Source organism: Bombus bifarius, unplaced genomic scaffold, assembly GCF_011952205.1.
Source record: "Bombus bifarius isolate JDL3187 unplaced genomic scaffold, Bbif_JDL3187 scf7180000009471, whole genome shotgun sequence".
Classification (NCBI taxonomy): Eukaryota; Metazoa; Arthropoda; class Insecta; order Hymenoptera; family Apidae; genus Bombus; species Bombus bifarius.
In genome coordinates this window covers 179291-186221 of record NW_022885141.1, presented here as the reverse complement: position 1 = coordinate 186221, position 6931 = coordinate 179291, and the positions used below count along the sequence as shown (strand labels likewise).

The following is a 6931-nucleotide window of genomic DNA, read 5'->3' as shown; positions in this document are numbered from 1 at the left end:
TATTATGGGTGTCTGATCGAACGTAAGCTTAACGCTGGTTGCTATATTTAGTTTATTTGCGTTTAGTCCCTTTGTAACTGCAAAATCAAGTAGTGCAGTAGTAATTGGGGGCACCGTTTTTGAAAACGTGAGATGTGGAGAAAACGCTTTAAAGTTTTGAACACTAAAAAATCTGGTATAAAACGTTCATAAGCGAATTTTATCGGCATACCTCTTCACTAGCGTAGCAATTGTTGAAAAGACTAATAACAAATCAATTATCCTATAATATTTTTCACGATCCTTCGTAACTTGATCTTCAACGGTCACTTTTATTTTTTTAGCTGACGCGCTACTTGCTGAAGTGCCTTCGTATTTACATTTATGCGGAGGTACAATTTTTCTAAGTCGACATAATCTCGAACCAGTTGATTGTCTATCAGATCTAGTAACTTTTTTAGGCATTTTAGTAATAATTTAACACAAAACTTATTGAAAATGGAATATTTCCTCCTACACTAAATTTTTTACTCTACACTGACAAAATATACAGTACAGGTATAAGGAGGTTTGTACTTAAGTCGTTAAGAGAAAAGAACTTCTGCGAAGTAACAATGGCACGCTCGGGTCGGGTAGGTAATATCATCCGACATGTATAAAAATACTCGTAACTTCGTCCATTTTGCTCCAATCGACTTGAAATTTTGACACAATATTCTTAAGATGTTATGCATTCAACTGGAAAAATAAAAAAAATGCAAAAAAAAGTTTTAGAACCTTACCCCCCCCTTAAGTAAGATTTAATTAAATGGTATATCTGCTCCGGGAATTGTTTTCTGACTGATTGAAGTAGGCTTTCCTGTTTTATTTTGTCAAATGCTTTCACGATGTCCATAAAGGGAGCTGTGCAGTATTGTTTGTTACAACAAACTTAAACTATAATAATGATGATCTAGTGGAAATCCTCTCATTTAGCTTCCCACAAAACAACAGATTAACTCCACTTTTGGGAAATGTATGGAGTATTGGACAAGTACTACTGGGAAAGGTCTATGAAAATACCTATAAATGCAGAAATATTCAGTATCCAATCAGGAAATGGTTCTTCCAAAGAGGCACCAATTATGCTTGGCCGCACTATCGCAACTAGCAGATGCTTGCACTTGCTGGCTACAATCAGTTCTGCTAAATTCATACTGAATGTGTATGTGTTTGGATAAGTTTTTAAAATCCCTTTTTCTATTTGGTCCATCGACGTTTTGTCGAATTTGTCACACATATCGATCACCTCTGAAGGTTTCAAGCTCGTGCTGCAAAGTCAATAATAAGTGAACATATTCTTCATGATATAATTATAAATGTAATATGTCTAAACCAGGAAACAATGTCCGCGTATAACTTATCCTTACGTATAAACTTTTTCCTCGATCTCATGTAGATTCGCATTACTATAAGCGGTGCTAACATGGACGAAGCTAATCGGATGCATCGGTTCATTCCAAAGTTCGATGACGCGAGCAGTACCTTTCCTATTCACATTAACATTGTGAGCTCGTTGAAGCTCACAATGGCTGCGACGTGAAACACTATGTTTACTTTCTCTAACAACAGATTTCTATATTCTCGTGAAAGACACAAATCCGACAGACTCACATCACGTTTCAGGAAATATACTCTGTAGAAAACTGAAGGATTCTTTGCTTTCATGTCATCGTAAAAATATAGCGCAACGGATATTACTCTATTACCAAGTTACTACTACTGTTTTCGCACGTTCGCGGCGAGACACGATCTCGAAGAAGCGCGCGAACGGGAGTCGTAAATTCCCGTTACGATTTGCTAATCGACGCCGCGAATCGTTCGATCCCTTATTTCTTTTGGGATAATAAGGGTAGTTAAATGAAAGATAACGCTGCTGCTAACAGATTAGTATATACTTTCATAAACCAACAACTTCGGTGTAACACAAAATGAATATTTTTGAGTCTCTAGTCGGATTATCGCGTATAATGATGGATTTGTCGACTCACTGTATTCGAATTGTTGACTGCTTGACGAGATGCTTGATTGAGACTGACTGATCTTCGGGTGTAAACCCGGTCGAACGATGTTGACTGTTCGAAGGATGTAAAATCAGTGATGATGGGAGACGATGCTGTGGCGGAGGAAAGCTAAGGATGAGTGTGTCTAGCGGGACCATCGGAATTGTTGGTGACGATTTTGGCTAAGAGAGTGAGGGAATAGTCTTCGTTGTTAATTGGTTAAACGAAGGGTCTTAACCGCCCGCGAGATAAAGTGGTTAGTGGGAGGAAAGTTGCATCATATGTGAGAAAAACTAACTTTCCCTGTCAAGCCGTAGTAGACAAAGGTCTTTACAAATGCTTCGGAAACAGACGTTTGTTTGGTTTGAAGGACCTCGACTAGGAAATTCCTGAGATTTATGGAAGATAAATGTGGTGTGTGACCTGGGCCAGGCAGAGGGTCGCCCGGCGTAACAATGCTGAATCACTGTATTTATCTAGACTTATCTTCTCCAATCTCCTTCTACACACAATCTGTAGTGCCGTCGACTCCCTTAAGTACATTTCGTCGAACTTTTTCATTATTTCATAAGCTCATTTTTCTTCTTATTGTCTATATATATTCTAATATATTCTAATTGTCTATCTGAGATGGCACTGTAAATTATATTTATCGCCTCCAGATCCTTTTTATCCCAGTCTGGATTGTCTGTTTCAGTCTTCACTCTAGTTATAACAATATCACATTCTGTATACCTCAGAAACATCGTTAATCTTTTCTTCCACATACCGTAATTATCATCAAATATCGGTATCATAATTTCCGATCTCTCCATCTTAATTGATTTTCTATTCTTTAGACAGCGTTCCTACGTCCTCGAAGTATTTTTTCTTTTATTTTATATCCTTTGAACTTTTCTTCCTTTACTAAACTCACTCGAACTAACTCGCAAGACTAAAAATCACGCACTAAATAGCTTGCAAAACTAGTAACCACGCTCTGCTACTATGTTATGGTATAGAGAGGATTCGGAAATATAAATAGTTTACTTTATTTCACACACAACAGCTATACATATATATGTCAGATTTACATTAGAATTAGGGTTAGGAGCGTGAAACGAATCCTCACCAGGATCACACATTGTCGTTATGCAACAGAGTAGACATTGACTAGTGCAAATATGATTATTACAGAATTTGACAAATAACCGTGGTAATTAGATACTGGAGAAGCTAATGACAATGATCCTATGTTCAATAACGAATCCGCGGTCAACGGGATAACAGGATGCGCTTTCTTCGAAAGCTCAAATCGTACTCGACTTGCTTGGCTACGATAGAAGTATAACTAAACTAACTCTTTGTTAAAACGTGGAATATCCACCGAGCGTTTAGACGCTAAGTAACTCGCTAAAACGACCTCACGAGAGAATGACATTTCGTCGCAACGATGCTACAGAGGAAAACTATGATGGGGTGTGTCTAAGGACACGAGATCGTCGGATTCATCCAGGATAGCCTTCGTTCAGAAAGTGAAGGAAATTGACGTTGCTGTTAATTGATCAATTTCCATGTTGGTGGTTAGAAAAAGATGCTAGCCGCCCTCGAGAGAAAGCTGTACGTATACTGTGGAAACGCATCGACATCTGGCAATCATCTTACTTGAATAATAGGGACTGCTAGTGGCAAGCTACGGGACAGAGACCGTTGGAATGTTTACTGTCGAGTGTTACAACTATTTCCTTTTTAAGGCGAGCTATAGAATTACTCCAGGCCTCTGCCAGACAAAGCGTTCATCCCGTGACCACGGCTACGTTCGGCGACTGGTTGTCGCCTCGAGTCCAAGCACATTATCACAAATCTCGAACAAATACAATCGGATCGAATGACGACAATTGTTTAACTGCACCTATAATAGAATCTAGATTACGGTGTTAAGGGACTTTCCCGATGTTCCAAAGGGAAGGCTTTGATGTCCTTTCATCTCCGATATATATTACACTCTGAAGACCTCGATAACCTTCTTACACGCACACTTGTTTTCAACCGATTTCTCTAGATTCTTCTAACAGCTTCCAATCGTCTTTTGTCTCAACTGAGACCTGGACACCCTCTGACGCTTACAAACACATTCACATGTACAGTGCAAATGTATCATCTACCTAACAGTTATATATTAGCCCTCGCTCGTTGTTCGTTATAAAATATATTCAGACTTCTTCTGTCGAGATACTACTATTCACAGTCAGCTTATCGTGTAATCAAGTACTAACTTACACAATTTCTAGACGAACAGTTTTACAAAATTTCGAAATACGTTAGTACGAATTCGTTAGCGCGCTTCTTTTATCATTACCAATTTCGAATAACAAACGAGTGAGAAAACGCATATTTTAACGGCTTCTATCCTTTTGCAAATCGTCATACGTTATTTATCGACCATTCGTGGAGAGACGCGATCTCGCGATAGCGCGTCAACGGGAGCCATAAATTCCCGTTATGATTATACAATCGATGTCACGAACTGATCGATCCCCGATTTCGTTTCGGATAATAGAGGTGGTTGAATTAGTATAACACTTGTTTAACAGTTCAAATATATTATGTATTTCCAACAACTTGTAGACAAAATGCGTACGCTCTATGCATTTATGTGTAAGTTAGATAGATGCCTGATTTGAAGTAGATATGGACCAGTGCCAAGAAGTTGACTAATCTAAAGTCGTTGAACCAGTGAAGTTCGGTGACGATGCTGTCGCAAAGGAAAACTCTTGCTGGGTGATAATCGCCCCACCACTGGTCGCTTGCGGGTGGAATCCCTCGAAAAATGGGAAAAGCCACTATTTATCCCCCCCACTATTTATCTGGTGAAGCAATAACCATAAGGAACCTCTTGACTCGAAGGTGTTCAATGCCAATTAACGTCCTTAACGCTAAATCGAAAAGCCTCGTTTTATGACAGTTCCTTAGGATTATTGCTCCCCGTCACCCTACACCGACTACTTCCTTCTTCTGGGACGAGCTTCCTTTGCGGCATGCGATCGTACCGGAGAATCGCCAGGATACGGGATGGGAACAGTGGCAAAAATGAAGAACCGAAGACCGGAACAGACACTGGGGAGAAGGAGCAGCTCGAGTTCGAGTCCGAAAGTAAAGGAACGGCAACGGCTCCGAGAAAAGGGAGGAGAAGCGCTGCCTCTGTCGCCATACGGTGGTCGAATACGACGGTCGGTCGAATAACTGCCGACCTTGGCGCGGAATTGATACGCGAGGACGCACGCCGGAGGGAAAGGGTGCGTTACCTCGTTAATATGAAGCCGGTCGTCCTCAAAGGACGATAGAGCCGCAGACCAGGAGGAACAAGGAGAGAGGGTGGAGATTTCGAAGGTCCCTAATGAAGCGAAGGAAACAACTTCGTCGGAACCAAGAGGAGGATCAACAATATGATATCCGGGGCCTAAACGGCTCCCACCCTCACTACCGCAGCATTACCAAACAGTGCGGAACCACTGTCGGATCTCCGCTGTCGGAAGAAGAAGGAGTCGGACCGATGGTGAGTGTTTTTCTTCATCCACCAAGAAACGGAACACCGGACGGGATCGCCGCTTGCGAGGGTGGGTTCGCCTTCTAGGGTGGAAACCAACTCCTCTAGGATGGGATCTAGCAAAAAGGGCGATTAGACGACAGCGAGGGTTCCGGGAGAAAGAAGGAAACAGCAGCAACGATAACAACTACAACCACCTCGACCAGAACATTTGCCGAGATGGCTGCTCTTCCCCAAATGAATGGAGAATGGAAGACCGTTGAAAAGAGGGTTAAGCGGGCAAAAGAGAAGGTGACAGAGAGTGAAATAGGGACGTCCCAGATGGTTCGGAAGTGAAGTACGCAGAGGAGATACCGACGGTTCGGAGGGAGATTAATCTCTCCAAGCTCGGCATCGTCTAAGTTTGACCTAGGAGGGTGGTGACGGGTGCCCTGATCCTTGGAAATCGCTGGTAGAGAGAAGGCCGCGCTCCTGGCCGAGCGCATGACGGAGTTCATAGGAACAACCCCATTAGGGTCGCCGTGCCGCAGGGGATGGCGGAGTCAACACTTAACCAATCGAAGAAGGCGCCTCCCCTGTGTGAAGAACATCGCTGCGTGCCCGAAGGGAGAGATCTTCCTTTCTGCTGTTAGAAGAAGAAAGCAAAGTCTTTGACGTCGCTGCCACTGTGACATTCAAGGAGCCGTTGCACGTAGCTGTTAATGTGAATATGAAAGGTACTTCTTGAGACATCGAACTTTGGAACGAACTAAAGCATCCAATTAGCTTTGTCCACGTTAGTGTCACGACAGGCACACTTCCAATCCGATGGACTGATGACGGAGATAAAGATGTGTACTGGTGATCTAAGGAGATCGCTCGTCTCCGCGGGGCCTGCATCCGCGCTGGGCGCCGGTATACCAGATCCCGCCGAAGCCACGGTGGCTCGTCTGTATAAGGCCTACTGCGGAGCGCGAAGGCCACTGCAACGAGCCATCAAGGAGGCGAAGAACAGAACAACAGAAAGGTGTTGAACAAACTCTGTCCATGGGCGCCTCCCGTAACGGAGAGCATGGACCCTCGGTTCCTGGAAGAGGTCGTCGGCACCCTGTTCCTGGGAGCGGCGAACGAGGAAGATGGTAGCTTTACCGAAGAGGAGGGGCAGGAGCCGCAACCGCCGGAGGAAGAACCACGTATAATCCGTATACTCTTCCGGGTTCGTATATTGCGTATCACCAAATAACTCCTTTAACCTCACTTTTATTGGCGTCGATGGGCCATCATATGTGTGTACATTCCTTAATTTTACCAACTCGCTTATCACTTCATCATATATATATGTCGGGTTTACATTAGAATTAGGGTTAGGGGCGTAAAGCGAATCTTCGTTTGGATTACACGTCGT

General features: G+C 42.9%; 1 long non-coding RNA gene across 1 annotated transcript; it reads right to left on the bottom strand.

Annotated features, from left to right (window-relative positions):
• Positions 1-1229: 1229 nt before the first annotated feature.
• Positions 1230-1449, bottom strand: LOC117215243. The gene is made up of 2 exons (XR_004489047.1): positions 1389-1449; positions 1230-1289 (listed from the first exon to the last, which is right to left on the bottom strand). It is a non-coding gene; the product is annotated as an uncharacterized LOC117215243 (long non-coding RNA).
• Positions 1450-6931: the final 5482 nt, after the last annotated feature.